This window comes from Crocodylus porosus, unplaced genomic scaffold (genome assembly GCF_001723895.1).
Source record: "Crocodylus porosus isolate Cpor-Errol unplaced genomic scaffold, CroPor_comp1, whole genome shotgun sequence".
In the NCBI taxonomy this organism is placed as follows: domain Eukaryota; kingdom Metazoa; phylum Chordata; order Crocodylia; family Crocodylidae; genus Crocodylus; species Crocodylus porosus.
In genome coordinates, this window is record NW_017728920.1 from 10,222,245 (window position 1) to 10,238,623 (window position 16,379).

General features: G+C 41.8%; 1 long non-coding RNA gene across 2 annotated transcripts; it reads left to right on the forward strand.

The window, feature by feature from the left end:
* The first annotated feature begins 3,720 nt into the window (after window positions 1–3,720).
* Window positions 3,721–10,504, forward strand: LOC109312521. 2 transcript variants are annotated; one of them, XR_002101833.1, is made up of 4 exons: window positions 3,721–3,879; window positions 4,916–5,021; window positions 6,973–7,178; window positions 8,002–10,504. It is a non-coding gene; the product is annotated as an uncharacterized LOC109312521 (long non-coding RNA). The 2 variants fall into 2 exon arrangements; XR_002101832.1 differs by lacking the exon at window positions 3,721–3,879 and adding an exon at window positions 4,435–4,475.
* The last annotated feature ends 5,875 nt before the right edge of the window (window positions 10,505–16,379 follow it).

Below are 16,379 nucleotides of genomic sequence, written 5' to 3' on the forward strand. Positions count from 1 at the left end.
AAATTTAGAGTTCACCTATATCAAGGTCTTTGTATTTCATTTATATGGTAGCTTTGAACATGCTCTTGAGTTTTAGAGCATATACACAATATGTCAGCATTGAATAGCCACTGTGTTCCACATGGTGTGCTTTTGTTAATGTTGTCAGTTTAGTTCTCAATATACTTTTTGCACAAAAACCAAAGAACTAGCCATTGCTAGTGTGTATGCACTGCTGCTTCCTGCTGGATGGAATGTCAGACCCTTTCAGCTGTGAGAGAGAAATGATGTTACTGGCTGAAGCCAAGAGAGAATATTGTCTCAAATGACCGGGGGACAGTAGACACAGAACTGAGGATTCCATGAGAAAATTCCTCCAAATCCTGCAAGTTCTGGTTGGTACCTAGTATTACATTTACATTGCTTTTAGCACCACAAATAATAGAGCACCTGTACTACTGCTATGAGCAATAACTGTGTTTATCAGACTAAGCAATCATCTTGGAACAGACTTTATCCCCAAGTCCAAGTCTATCGATGGATCTTGGAAACAGGGCACAAGACTTACTGGATTATGGACTCAAATAAAAATAAATGGAGAACCTTGTTGATGGTGTATATGGGGGAACAGTGATTGCTATAGACAGGCAACTGAATCTGAAGATTGCTATGCAAGTAAAAGGTATGTGTCCTGGTGGTATTCTTCTGGACATTTCCTGATTTTTTGTACTTGAGATCTCTCGTGTTTATGGCTATTACAGTCAACATAATGGTGGTGTACTTCATATATAGTGGTACTGGAAAAACCTTGTCCATTTAACTTTTGATGGTAACAGTTACTTCAGCTTCTACAGTATTCCTTTATGTACTAGGTTGCCACAGGAATGTCTTATTCAAGCTAATAAATAAGTAAGAAGATAGGGAACTGCAGACTTTATTTAAGACTAGTAACTGATTTTATTTATTTATTTTTTATAGTCGCTAAGTTGCATCTCTACTTTGCCTTCTGCTTGGCTTTAGATTGTAACAGAGAGCCCTGGGCTCCCCTGTTACTTTACAATAAAGGCAGCGCAGCCAGGGAGCACTGCAGGGCAGGCAGGGTACAGCAGCTGCCAGTTGCCAGGGCAGGAAACAAGGCAAAATGAAGCAGTCAGCAGACAGCTGCAAGTGGTCAGTGTAGGCAGGGCCCTGCGAGCGTATAAGCCCAGGGCTGGGGCTGGCAGGGGAGTCTTTTCCTGACTGCTACAGGGGAAGGAGCTCCTGCCTAGGGGAGCCACCCAGGGATGCTGGGCTGACGGTTTTGCTGCCTACAGGAACAAGGGGGCTCAGGGAACTTGCAAGGTACCCTAGCTAGGAGGCATGCCATTTTAGGGGTAAAGGTATGCCCTTTTAAAAGGACAGAGGGCTGCTGCTTCATTGTTTGATGTAGCTAGGGGTTTATGATTTAAGTTACTGTTTCTACCAGTGGTTTGGGATGAGGCTGGAAGGGGAGGTATGGAGGCCTCATTAGTGCCCAGGGGTACTCGACTGCGTTGAACCCTGCTGGGGGCAGGCTCAAAGGCCAAGCAGTTATTGAGCTGAGAGAGGGTGTAGCCATACAGGGGCCAGGGGCCTGGAGTCATAGAGGGTGCAGCTACACAGGCCAGAGGCCAGGCACCAGGGCCCGGTGACAGAAGGGCAAACAGAGCTAGAGCCTCAAAGCCAGATCCGGTCCAGTGAGCCCAGTCTAGAAGGCCTAGTGAGACTAAAAGGGGCAGAGGCTGAGGGGTCCAAGGCCCCACAGAGGGAACATTTCTATAACACCACAAGGCACGGGGCATGATAAAGGGGAGGATTTGGAGCCACACAATTGGCTCTTAAGGCTTTGGGTGCCTCCCCGGGCACAGTGGGTTATAGCGGCCTCGCCAAGGGCCTAAGGACCAGTGAAGCCCAGCAAGGGGCCTGGGTGCAGGCAGAGACCGTCAGGATCTAGTGGGACTGAGGCTTAGTGAAACCTCTATGTATTACAAATTAATATCAAGGCAAGACTGGAAGGTGCCCTACACAGAGCAGGGCACAGCTGCAGAGCTACCAGGGGGTGTCACAGCCACCCCTGGGATTTGGACATGTTACATAGACTAACATGCCTAATTACCTCTCTCTGCTTACTGTAGCTATGTAACACGCAGGATGGAGAACAGTCTGCAGCAAGGGCAGTTGAGGTAGCTGCTGTTTTGTGATTCATCCTTTATGCAGAGCGTTTGTGAGCTAGTGCGCTCTTCTGGCTCAGAGAGATTTTATCTTTGCTTGTCCAGTGTTTTTTTATCTTTTCTTTTGGGTGCAAAAAGAGTAGAGTGAAAAATATATACTTGGCTGCTTATGTGTGAGAAAACATAGTACCCTTCATCCCCTGTTCTTTTCACCCAGGACCTATCCTGTAAGACTGATGTCACTTATGGGCCAAGGTTTCTTTATATTTTTAAAAATAAGAGATTGGACTCTCACTCTCTTGCATTACTTGACCTTTGACCTTACTCTGTACCTAGTTGATGTGTATTGAAAGTGCGACTAGTGAGAACTATTCAGTTCTATGAAAAAAAAAAAAACTTTTCAAAAATTTGCTTTTGTTTTGATCAGGAATGGGAGAAAGGAACAAACAGCCACCCCTCTTTATCTAAAATAATCAACAGGTTAGTGGTTAGGACACTTGCCTGGGATAGCGGAGACAAGTTTGTATCGCTTCTACTGTGCATAAATTATTTAATAGAGAGAGGGACCAACTCTACAGCCCAATGACTAGCACACCAATCTGGGCAATGGGAGACCCAAGCTGAAATCTGTGCTCTGCTTAATTTTGAGGCAGGCTGGATCCATAGCCACCAGGCTACTGGTTGTACTGACACCTAACACCTTTCCTAAAGACCTCTGAAGTTTTGATGAAATGGTATTTTCTGACTGAAAATTGTTTTATTCAAAATTTATGGACCTTGTCTAATCTATTGCCACTTCTACTGAATCTGTAGCATTATTTCATCAGTCTTTCTAACTTACTTCTTATATTCCTTAGACTACAGTTTTTCTTTTTTAGCTAATCATCCCAGAAATAGTCCCTCAATACAGTTATAAGGGTTTCTTTCATCAAAGTTTTATTGGCGTTCCCTTTGAGAGCATCTTTGTAAAGTTGTATTGGAGTCTATTGTGCAACAAGGAATTGTTAGAAACAGTTCAGTGAAAGGACTATAGCAAAAGATCCACGAGTAGAAGTCTATAATTTGGCAATGTTTAAATTACTGGTTTTTAGACCACTCAGCAGAAAGCAACTGTGGAACAACAGCAAGACAAGCAAGTGAGCAGGAGTCATGAAAACATTCTGCTTTTTATAAATTTGCAAAAATGCTTCCTAATACAATGTTTTATGTGCAAAGATTTCAGACTCTCTTGATTTTACGAAAGTTCAGTCATCAAGGCAGACTACCAAGGGCTCCCTATTGTATTATCTTATCTATGATAGCTTCAGTGATCTAAAACTAAAAGGAATTAATGCTGATGCCAAGTACCATTATCAATTTAATAACTTGACAGTAAATGCTGTTTAAGCACTAGATGTCAGTAGTGCTTTAGCTATTAACTGTACCATATGCTGCAGACTCTGCTGCTAACCTTATTGTATATTCTCTAAAACAAGGTCAAATATGTGATCTTTCAAACAGATATTTTTCTTTTATTCTTCAGTCCCTGGCAAATATATTTTTTAGCTCACTGATGACTTGCAAAATAAATGACGTATTTAGTGACATTTCAATAGATTCTTGAGAGATTTGTTTCTTATTTATTTTTACTAGGTAAATGATTCTGGCTGCTGAAGACAAATTAAAACTGGATTTGCAGTACTGAAAATACCTAATGAAGATCAACATGAAGGTTCAGTAAGCATTTTAAACCATTCTAAATAAGAGGTATATCTGAAAAACAGTAATCCCCATAAGCCCTGATTTACCAAAACACTTTAAACCAAAGCTTCTACCAGAAGAATGCTTTAATAAAATGTTCTTTATTATGCTGTAGGAAAACAGACATTGAAAGCAGTAGTGTAGTTGACTGGAGGGTTATTGACATTTAAGATTCTCTCCTTTCTTTAGAACTATATAGATTCTTAAGAGGGGACATGATAGTTTTCAAATGAGGGGGCCTGAAGGGCTGCCACAAAAAAAAAGGGAAAACACCTTCTCTCTCTTGGTGCAGAGAGCAGGAAATGGACTAATGGCTTGAAACTGCAACAAAGGAGGTTTAGATATCAGGAAAAACTTCCTTACTGTTACAACAGTGTAAAAGACTGTCTAGGTCAGCGTTTCCCAACCTTTTTATGCCACAGCCCGGCAAACTGTGAACCGGAAGCAGCTGCGGCCCAGCACACTGTGGACTGGAAGCGGCTGTGGCCTAGCAAACTGTGGACTGGAAGTGGCTGCAGTCCAGCGAACTGCAGAGCCCCGTGGATGGAATTTCTGGTCGGAACGTAGGTAAGGCTAGTGGCACCCCCCGGGGGCAAACTGCTGCCCTGGGCCCTGCGGGAGGAGTCGCAGCCTCTCTACCTGGCTCTGCGGGGCCGTGGTTTGCTGGTCTGTGGTCATTTCCAGTCTGGCAGCCGACCATCCTGCAGACCAGCAGCTGATCCTTTGTGGCCTGGCACCAGGCCATGGCCCAGGGGTTAGCAACCCCTGGTCTAGGGACTTTCCATCACTGGAGGTGTCCAAGAAGAGCTTGCTAAAGTTGCTAAAATGCTGTAAAGCATCAGAGGTGATCTAGGTGTAGCTATGCCTACGTTCTTTTATGCTTTGGGTACTTCCCATGATTCTTAGCTTTGGCTGTAGCATGGGGCTGGGAGGAATTTAAAATTTTTGTTTTAATCCTTTGCTGCTACATATCAGGTTTTTATTTATTTTGTATCTATTTTTTTAAGCTTTTCTTGGAAGCATTGGACATTGGCTGCAGCTAGAGCTGGAGATTTTGACTGGGGTGTGCCGATGTTCCTGCTGGGACTTAAACCCACAATTTCCTGGCTAGAGGTAGGGATGTAAATAGTATTTAAAAATATTCATTCAACCTCCTCTAATTATATTATTTAAATGACTAACTGATAACACAGTAGCTCAGACATAGGTGCTGCTGGGAACTGCTCCCAGCTCACGGAGCCCTTTCACCGAGGTGGAGGGCTGGAGGAGGCAAGCCAGACAACGCAGCACTGGTGACCTAGGGAGGGAGGGAGTATCTGTGAATGACCAGCTAATTGCTTAATTGATGAGTCATTATTAGGCTGCTCACTGTTTTCCTCTTAGGCTATAGGTAAGGGTCCCTATCCCTCCATCCTTCTTTCTCACTCCTTCCTCCCTCCTTCTGATTCCTGCTGGGGCACTGCTTAGCTTCCCTTCCTCCCTGACTCCCTGCCAGGCTGTGCTGTCCTGGAACTAAAGGATAACTGGTAAGCTAACTGGTTATCACTACACTTATTGGTTAAATGATTAATCACTTATTTTTTTAAGCCTGTTTAATCATTTAACCTTCAACATCCCTAGCTTAGAGGAGGGTCCTCTGCTCTGGGTCAGACCAATTTCCATAGTTGGGGTCAGGAAGGAGTTTTTCCTTCTGGTCAGATTAATATAAACTGTGGCATTTTTTGCCTTCCTCTGTAGTGGGGGACGTGGCCCTCTTTCTGCCTCAAGGATATTTTAACAACCTTTGAAACAACAGGTAATTGGGTGCTGTAGTCCCCCTGCTTTACTTGTTAGAGTGTTAGGTCTTGGGTTTTGTGTCACAGTTGACTGTGTAGTTTTGTGATGAGGTTAGACGATGGACTCTCAAGATCCCTGTCAGCCATACTTCTCTAGGATTCTAGTATACGTTTCAAAATCCTACAGAATAGGAGTCATGTCATAATTTTGGGTTGTTACCTACTTCATAATATTAAAGGATGGACCAGTCTAATGCTACACAACATATAACCCCCTAGGCAACTATTTAACGTATTAACATCAAATTTATCAAATCAGATTTTGTTATTGAAGGGGTTTATGGAGACTGTAATTATTTCCTGGAGGAAAACTATCATCAATATTCAATTTGCAGTTGATCAAATATTTATACTTATTCTAGTTTTTCCTTTGAGTTCAAGTTAATAGAAAACAAAAGTATTTTAGATATTAGTTCTGCAATTTCCTCCTTCAGACTTGAAAAAGCTTTGTTTCAATAGCCCTCTGGCATGGATTGTTTTTTCTGTGTTTATATAGCGTCCAACACAGCAGGGCTTCAGTTATGGCTTTTGGGCATGATCACAATATGAATATTATAAATACAGCAATTTTGCAGTTAAAGGAGGGGCAAATATGCAAGGTTAGAAATATTAGCAGTGGGAGCAACTTACTAAATCCATCAAATAAGCCACAGAACATTGAATTGGTAGAATATAATTAAAAATAGTTAAAGTTTCAAAGATATAGAAAACTCAAGGTAATGGGAATACTAAAAATGTTGTTACTCGCTAGTGGCATTCTTACTTTTTGTCCCTGGAGGGGAGAGTTGCTACTTCGCTCAAAGAAGCTGTATTTTTTAAAATACATTTTTTAGTTGGAGCAGATAGAACCCACCTGCTGACTAAACTGAGACAGTAGATTAACTATAGCAGCCTTAAGCTGGATACTCTGTCAGTTATTTACAGTAGTAGGACCAGTAATGGATCATTCTTGTCTTTTTTTTTTTTTTTTTTTTTTTTTAAGTGAAATTAGTAAATTGCATGTTTTCACAGAAAAAAAAAGGAAAGACAATTCCTATTTGTATTTGATTCCATTTTTATTCAGATCAAAGTTGCCAAAAATGAAACTTCTGTTTTGTGATTAACACTATACTGTAATTTAATATACAACGTCCTCTATCATGTCTATATGTACATAATGTATTATACCAATAATGAGGGCCACTTCTAAAATGAAATGCCACACAGTTGCATGTATTATCTACTTGCAGATAGAAGGATCCTGTCAGGAAAAGGGCTGCAGCATTAACTCAAGTGCTTTCTCCCTGGCCTACTCTTCCGAAGCTGCATTCTTTCTTGGCCAGCCCTCAGCCTGCTGTGGTTTCCCACAGTCTAGTCTGGAGAGTAGTTTTCCTTCTGGTGGCAAACTCCAATATAATATTACCACCAGGGGCAATTTGTCTTGTACAAAATAAATGTAAGCCATCAAAATGTGAATGCTTTTTCATCCATTTATGCTATTTATGGGATATTTAATGATATTTCTCAGTGCCAGAAGTATTCAGACTTGTGTTGCTCTTCTACCACGTAAATGGTTCTCTGCGCACTTCATTCTCCGGTGGAATTTATTATGGTTTGTACAAAACAAAAAGTTCTGAAAGAAGAGCAAATAATTCTCTAGACTTTGCTTAGGGTGTCACAGAACAATGCAATGCTGGCATCTACAGCTTTGGCTTAAAGGGAGATTAATTGAGACAAAAGCAGGTATTTCTCACGTAAAAACAACAACAACAAGACAAACAAAAGCCTCTGTATTTTTTTAAAGTGTATAAATAATTTATGATAAGATGTTGCAGAGTGTCTGCAAAATCCCCTAACGACAGCTTTATAGCATTTTAGCAACTTAGCACATAATATGTGTTCTTTCAGTAGGTTTAACATGATCACAAGGGTATGAGACAGCGTCTGGGGACAAAACTGAGCCATTCTAGTTCATCCAAATTGAAACTGGCAAAACCAGCTGTCAAGTTGACATAGGTGAATTTTAATGTGTTTTAAATTTAGATTTAGATTATGGCTATGACTCACAAGTGCAGCTATATTAAGTAAAATTATAAAAATGTGATAGGCTGACAGTGTTTTGCAGTCGTCAGTGTTTCACTAAGTTTGCAAGCATACTACAAAGTAGGTTGCTAAAGTACTTGATGTAGATGCTTTCTCAAAGAATAAATCTGGTACCTGTTTCTCTGGAAACTTAATGGGTGAAAACACAGGAAAAACATTTTCTCTTCTTTCTTCAGGATTTCTTGGCCTTTTTGGGACTTCAGGTGAACATACTAAAATACTCTGCAGATTGAAAGACTATTTCTGAATAGATTAGCCTGGAAGGGGATTTTAAGAACCTACTGTGATGAAATTCACTCCTACGGTGACACCTGTAAGAGCAACAGGGAAATTCCATCCTTGGGGGAGAAAGTAGAGGGGGAAGAAGGGGAACATTGGTGCATTTAGCCCTGGAACGACTTGTATATGAGAAGATGGAAAAAAACCCAAACCTCAGCAGGTTAAAAATCAGTCTTTTGTCAGAGGCATCTGCACAGGAGAACAAGACTAAGGTTTTTCTCCAAGATCAGCACAAAAACCACGTCCTGTGTTAACTGTGGCTTGGATGCCATGGCCAGGAGTGCATCCCTTGTGGAAGAAGGATGCGACTGAGGGCCGATGCTACTACATGCCACTTTGTTCTGAACTCATGAAGTAGGGTTTGTCTACCCTTCCTGCTGATGGCTGTGAGACAGCTGAATGGTGGCATAGAAATGCTCCAGTTTTCCTTTTGATAATGTGGTGTTAGGATACTCAGTGTTAAGGGTCTTGCCCTCCCTGGAATCTGGCATCCCTAGTGGCCGGACTGGCCTGTCTGTTCTCTGACCTCCTCTACCTCCTATCTCTTGTCTGCCATGACTTAATGTTAAATATATAAAGGGGAGGCTACGTATGAAAGCCAGAGTGGCCTACTGCCTGGGGCCTTTTATCTCTTACTTTCTCACCCCATGGATGTACTCCCTCTTTAAGAGGGCCTTAGTTGCCTTCATGGCTAGAACTGTGACCTCCGCTGTTCCCATAGTCATGCTCATGCCTCGCAGATGACTCTCAGTGGTCCTTTTAATAGCAGACCTCTATGTCCAAGTCAACACCGGGCCACAAAACAGTTGTCTGGGCTTCTCCCTGCTGGGCTTCAGCCCAGGCCAACTGCCTTGGACCCTAGCTTCCTGGGTCTCAGCCCCAGTAATAGAGAATGCTGCTCAGGTACCCTGCCTGTGGCTGCTTCTGCCTCTGCAGCCACAGCCTGGTCCTCCTGTTTTAAGCATTGTCAAAACATAAACATAAAAAACCACTTTCCAACCAAATGTCACCCCACTTGGGCTCGTTGCCTCATCACACATGCTAAGCTTCCCTTGGTTTTCCGCTTGCAGCCCTAGTTAGGCATCAGCCAGTCCATCTCCTGCAGCCCTCCATCAGGAGATCTCTCCCTCTTGCCTGCAAGCTCAAACTCACCTGCTAGCTCTGAGGCCCTGGTTTTATGTGCCCCAAAGCTTAACCCCTTCCTGTCAGCTGGCTCTCCCCACCCCTACTTTCTGCTTTAGTTTAGCTCACCTGCTTCTACTTGATCTGACAAAGTTTAGCTGTTCTTGCCTTGCACCCTCCCCAGGTTCTTAACAGGCACCAGCCTTGGGGTCTGTGTTGTTGCTGGGCCTGGCTGTTATAGCCATTGGCACTTTCAGGCACAAACTTCCTGTTCCCCCTCTGATTGAAGTTAATAGGGTTGGAGTTCTCCATTACAAGGAGCTTTACTTGTTACTTTATGTTCTTATCAAGAGCCATACCTTGGCTGGCCTACATAAAACTCTTTCCAACCCCAAATGGAGCATTTTTTCCCTTGTGAAGGAAGTAAACACCTTTTTTGTATTTTGGTAGTGCAGGGTTTCATTTTATTAGAAACTTTATGGACACAGAGGTTACAGAAAAGATGGTCTATGTCCACAAAAGTTTACAAACTAAGGTAAGGTTCTGTGTTTGTTGCGAGGGCTGAGAGAGCACTGCTAGTCATAAACATGGTCTGTATGTATTTTGAACCTCTCCTTAGGGGCATGAAATATGATCACGTTGCCTGCATTCATGATTAGAATATTTCCAGGGGCCCACAGTCTTGCAAGCCTGAGTACATTTTCTATATTGTAAGTGAGGGTCATGTTTAGACAATTATTGCTATCCATCTGCTGTATGGTTTGACAGAGTGCGTTCTCTATTTCTGATACAGAAGACACTTAAGAAATATACATCCTGGGGTACAGGTAGTTTTTATAGTTGTGCATCCAACCTTGAGGTAACACTTTCCTATCTCCATAGGGCACCCTGTTGGGAAAGTGCAAATGGCAGCGTGGGGCAATTGTTCCTTCTGCCTATCTTTATATACTCCCTTGACAAACCCTTTATGGTAGTTGGGCTACCAATAGCTTTAACTACAGTAGTGGAGCTGTTGTCACCTTCATTACATTCAAGCATGCATTTGTTAAAATCAATTAGGCATGGACTGCAGGAAAAAGCCGTAACTCAAAGTCACTTGTGTGACCTGTCCCGTGAAAGATTTTGCAAAACAGTCAGTAAAAGCTTCAGATTTATGTTCTGAGTCACACCATCACTGGTAGAGTTACCATGCTCATAATTATTGTCCAGCAGCAAAGGTTAAAAATAACTGTATGAGAAGAAATGTGGTTATACTCTGAAAGGCAACTTAATTGTTCATTGGGAATTAATGGATAAAGTTGTTTTTGACTTATTGACCTTTATTATGTGGCAAATCTCAACAACCACCTCCTATCACATTCTGGTTTGTGTGGTATTCTGTATAATATACAAAAACATTTTCCAAGATGTGATAGAGAATAGTTGAAACTTATAAGTATAGGATCTGAAAACTGTTAAGGAATATGATGACAAACTAGCAGTGGTTATAATATTCAAATACTATGAAACTAATTTTGTACCTTCTGTTTTTCTTGCTCTTGACTGTAAACTTCCTACAGTCTTTATCTTTTATTTGGACCAGATGTGAAAATAGGGCATCCCTCTTACTAACTTATTTTTACTGCAAAATAGTGCAAGTTTAATACCGTCACCTCTTTGTCATACAGATAGTTATTCAGTGTGACTAGGCAGCGGCATAAAACAAACTATTCTGAGCTTTCCAACTGAAGTCAAGAGAATCAACTATGTAGAAATTACAAATAATCATAGTATATTCTGTGGGGAGTGTCTGTAAAGAAACTCTGTTAATCCCCCTAGAATAATGAGCAAAATTTGCTGTGTCCTTGACATTATTTTTAGTATATTGAATGAGACCAATCATTATGCTTAAAATATGATTTCTAGATCTGTTTTACTCTTCAGGCAGTGAAGACAATGGTTAGTGGGTCTATCCCAAAAGAACTAGTAACAGTATTTTTACTTAGCAACATTGTTTGCCATTATTATTGAGTGAGAAAGTGAATTGTGTTAGTGTTCAAGGCTCATGAATTAAGTCAAGTATTTCAGGTATAAAACAAAAAGCTTAGAAAAGGAAATGTATACTTCATGTGTTCTAGTTAATCTGTACAAGCAGCTTTATAATTTCATTCCCATGATGAAATTATATTTTACAGTGAGTGAAGTTGCTAGTTGTATGAGTTGCTAACATGACTCTCTGACAGTTATCTGATAGTAACAATTTTAGATTTTTAAAATGTGGCCAGGTGATTAAAGAATTTAATATATTTAGAAGAGACTTCAGTGCAATTATTCATTAATTCTTCTCTTGTCAAATACCTTTTTATATATTAGCCATTCAGTTTTTGGTAAACAAAGTGGCCAGACATGTCAGTGTTTAAAATCATAGGAAATCCTGTGAGTTTTGAGTAGTGTATTGAAATCTTTGCTTCATCCTATTATCCAAAAATAGGATTATGAATCTTAAAACATGCAAATCTCTCTGTTCACTAATGAATGACAATTGGCAGCTCTGTTTTATTCTTTCTTAACTGGCATTCACTGCGAAACAAAATAGCAGCAGAAGAAAGAAACTTTTTTAATTCCTTGCAGTAAAATTCAGCCTTGGAATGAGAATAATTGTTTATTTACAGAGAACTTTTCAAAAAGTCTGTCAGAGTAAATGTTCAGGGAAATCTACCTATGTTTACCCAACATTTCCATCTCTATGATAATTTTCAAGCTGAAAGTGTCAAATAGAATGAACTGAAATAGAACAACTGACAAGCGCTGTAGGATGCTGGGGCTGGATTCTGATGAGGCCTCAATGCTTGTAGATTTGGAGACGTAGTTTCCACTTATTTCAGTATAAAGCTATTAATTCAGTGTTATTGCAACTACAGGGAGAACTCCTCACATAGTCTGCCTGGCTATAGCACTCCCATCATGTTGTCAGAGGACTTTGATGCTAGTACAAAGAGAAAAATGAGGTTGAGACGTGTCATAGACTGATGAATGGAGCCACAGCTAGTAACAATAGAGAGAATGAAGTACCAGAAGTAGTATTTGGGTTGAGGAAAACTGAGATGGATCACTCATTTTTGGTTAAAAATGATTTATAAACCAGACAGAACTGCAGAAATTAGACAAGTGCCTGGATTTATTTGAACTTGAATCAGTACTATTATAAAGTTATTTCCTATGGATAGTTCTGGGCTCCCAGGACCTGAAAGGCATAATTTAGGAATCCTATTCCCTATTCATACCCACTTTCTTTCTGTATCATTTTGCCTAGGTTTGTCGAAAACTTTTCAGGTTTCCCATGACCTTTTTCACAGTCCCTACTCTTCTAGAAATGGACTTGGGCCTGACTTGATGGCATCTTTCCTTTAGCTCTGCTCACAATCCATTCTTGAACAAGGGCAAACAGTGCTACTCCCCTGACCTGAGAGAAGACAGTCTCACTACTTCTGCTGCAGTAGCAGTACCCATACTTTTTTCCATGCAGGAAAAACTTTCTGCAGAGGAATAAAAATTTGGGACAATGGGAGACCTACAGGATCCCTCCAGAAGGTGATTTAAAAAAAAAGAAAAAGAAATGCACAATTCCCAACACTATGACGGAAGCTACTCATGTCTATACCTAAAACCCAATTACAGGGACAGTAGTAGATTCTCAAAAGGTAAATGCAGCTTTACATTAAGCGTAGTATAGACTAAGAGGATTGGGTAAGGAGAGAGACTAGGTTCAAAAGCCAAGAGACTTGGATGTGGAAGTGGCCTGGATTTATTTCAAGTCAAAAGTACATGTACTGTCTGGAGCATGCAAGAGGAAAAGATTGGTAGGGAAAAGCTAAAGACCTGCATGGATGAACAAGAACTAGAAACAGGCCATTCTGTATAAGCAGATCTATAAGCAGTGGAAAATGGGTGTACTTGATAAGGAGGACTATCTTTCTATGGTCAGAGAATACAGGAATAAGATAAATAAAAAAGGCCAGACTTAGTTGAGTTTGGCTTTGTGAAGAATATGAAGGCTAATAGCCAAAGCTTCTTTGGTCATATAAGTGAAAAAGAGAACCATGAGGGAAGATGTGGCGTTTCTATATAATAGAGGTGAGGGGGAATCGAGGGCACCTAGGCCCGGCTCAGGGCAGTATTGAATACTGAACAAATACTTTTGCCTTAGTCTCTTATAAGCTGGAAGAGGTAACTGGGGACACTGATGGTGCACCACATGGCAGTGGGGACATTAATATAGATATAATCATATTTGAGGTGGAAACAAAAATTAGACTTCTTGTTGATCCAAAATCTGGGGGCCTAGATAACCTCCGTCCTAGAATATTGAAAAAACTGGCATATGAGAGAGTAACTCTTCTAGCATAGATTTTCACTGAATCTGTCAACTTCTGGAGGTAGTATTCTGTGATTGGAAAACAGCAGATGTAAGGAAGGGAAGAGTTAGCCAGACAATTACCAGCCTGTTAGTTTGACTTCAGTTCCTGTTCTAATAGCTTACTTCCTGTTGAAGAAAAGAGTAGATAAATATATGGAAGGAAATAAACTAATGTTGCATTTTCTTCTATTTTCTATCAGTGGATGCTGATATCAAACTAATTTAAGACCCTCCTATGGTAATATGTCAGATTTCTTGCATGGGGGACTTAATTTATTTAGATTTAAGCAAAAAAAATTATGCTGTCCCTCATGAGAAAATATTGGCCAAACTAGAGGTGATGAGTATCAATTACACATTAGTAATGTAGATAGGGAGTTGGTGAAAGCTGAGTTATCTGACTGGGGACTGGACCATCATTTGTGCTTCTCAGGAACCGGACTTTGGATTCATCCTTTAACATTTTCATCAGTGCCCTTTGTACTGGAACTAGAAGCGTCCTCATGAAATCTTCAGACTACACCAAGATGGGGGCAATGTCAGTATGGGAGAAGACTGAATTTATTCTGTGGAATGGACCATTAGAAATATAATGAAGCTTAATAGTACAAACTGCAGAGCCATACAAGGCCTTTTGCTAGACAATGGGGTTCACAGACTAAAAAAAACTGAGGAAGAGAAGGATTTGGGCATGTTGATCATAGGATGACTGTGAACTGTCCACGGGACAACATGGAAATAATTAGTTAATATACACTCAGAAGACTTTAGGAATGGCCATACCCCATGAACAAAAAAAGGGCACACAAACCAAAACCATAGTCCGTGCCAATCTTACCTAGAAAGAAAAATACCTTTCTGGCCCATATTTAGCAGATCAGTGAGACCCCTCAGCCACAAATCTTTCGGTCTTCTAAGCATCAGCTCATCCCAGTCAAAATACCCAAGCCTTAGCTGTTGCCAGTATCACAATACTTGAGCGTTCATGAACAAAAAGCATTCCTTCCTGGTTCCAACTGACAATCTGCAAAAACCCTAAGGTATGGCATTACCAGACACCTTCCACACCATAACGGCTACTTTTATTATTCCAGCCTGGGAACCATGAATACATGATTCCATATAAACCCCATTAGAACTGCCTGTCATGGCATCCTTCCCATAAGCTTCAGTTCAATCTTAAGCAATTCGGGTTTCTTGGTTCAACCATTTTGCTGCTAATTCAATAAGAAATATTATTCTAATTTCCATTTTAAAATGTATCCATTGCAAGTTAGTACCATTTGACTTTTGGTAATGGTGGAATGCAGCATAGTGCTCTTTGAAGTGGGTTTGAAGTGGTTTTTAATTATGGGTACATCTCAGGTTAGTGACTGACTGTGAATGCAGGGGATTGGATTTGAAGACTCACAAAGCCCCTTGCACTCTATGTTCCTCAAATGTGACCGGGCCTGCCTTTCCCATTGCTGCCAGTGATTACATTAGTGTGTGACTGTAACATGGAGCCAGACGCTTCCATTACTTTAAGAGAGAAGCAGCCACAGGGAAGTGTCCAGAGGGGTTGAGACTGATCCTTCTGGGCGGGCTGTAGTGGAGTAGGCAGCCAAGGGCCCACAAGTTGGAAGTGCCTATTGCTGGGCTAGTTACCCAGCAAAAGGATGATGGGGCAGAATCCTGCCATGGCAGCTAGAGTAGCAGGTATAAACTTTTCATTAGAATTAGATGGGGACTGCTGTGTCGGGTTTGGAGAGAGTCACCTGACCCAGGAGGAGCCATGCTCGGAGGAGTTTAAAAACCAGCTCCTGGAGAGAGGAAAGGAGGGCTGGTGCTCTACAGGGGATGGAGGTCTCAGCTGGGAGGAGCTGCCGGAGAGACCCGGGCAGGCACTAAATGCCCTGGAGACAGGGAAGTGAGAGCTTGCAGGAGGATGGCTGGATAAATAGTTGTTAACCCCAAGTTGTAGGGAAGGTTTTGATAAGTGACTGCATGTTGTTTTTCTTGTTAAAAGTTGACACCGGTGGACTAGATATGGCTATAAGGGGTAATGGAAAGCCACACTGGGGCGCCTGAGGAGTGCTAGAGAGCATACCAAGGTTTAAGCCACAGGGGTGCCCAAGTGGCAAATGGTGTTTTGAGCCTTGCCAGGGGCTGGGTTTATGACACATGAAGGGAGAGGTCAAGAGGGCCAAAAGCCCAAGTGGAAGAAGTGATAGAGCTGGTCTCAACCAGAGCCTGAGAAGGGCAGCAACCAGGACCAGGGGTCAAAAGCCCAAGAGGGGCCCAGAGCCTGAGAGAGACTAAATAGGCTGGAGCCCACAAGTTCATGCCCAGTGCAGTGGGTCTAGGCTAAGGGGCTCAGCTAAAGAAAAGGGGTGGAAGCTGGGAAAGCAGAGTCCTCAACAAGGTCATGTGGGCCTGAGGAGGCCTGACATTGTCTTGGGAGCAAGGTGCCCCACTGAAGGATAAGTGGTAATAGTCATGAAGTATGGGCATGGCTGCAGGGGCAGGAGGCCACAAATAGTCCTGAAGGCAGCAGGTGTCCTGGGAGTACAGATAGGCCACTTAGTGCTTGAGGGCAGAAATGGGCCAGCGGGGTCCAGGAGGGACCTGCCTGCTGAGAAGGGCTCACTCAGGGACCCTAGGGCAGCCTTCCTTTTTACAAATCAATTAATTACATCATAGTGTGGCAGGCAAGAGAAAAGGGAGGTACCCAAGGAGCCGGAGCAGGGCAGGAGCCACGTGGTCACCAGGAGCAGT